Source organism: Triticum aestivum, chromosome 5D, assembly GCF_018294505.1.
Source record: "Triticum aestivum cultivar Chinese Spring chromosome 5D, IWGSC CS RefSeq v2.1, whole genome shotgun sequence".
Taxonomy (NCBI): Eukaryota; Viridiplantae; Streptophyta; class Magnoliopsida; order Poales; family Poaceae; genus Triticum; species Triticum aestivum.
In genome coordinates this window covers 285,604,585-285,604,790 of record NC_057808.1, presented here as the reverse complement: position 1 = coordinate 285,604,790, position 206 = coordinate 285,604,585, and positions in this window count along the sequence as shown.

The window sequence follows — 206 nt, the reverse complement described above, 5'->3', positions numbered from 1 at the left end:
ATATGGGCTGCGCGCAATGACATGTTGTTTAGAAACATTGATCAACGTTTTGTAATAACCCTCAGAGCTCTTATCTCTAACCTAGACCTTTGGTCACATCGTCTCATGGTAACATGTGACAAGGAGGACGTCTCCTCGTGGGGTTCCTACCTCTCTGCACGCTGCGCCGCGCCTTTGTAATTCTGTGCTTGCTGCCTCGGCGGCTT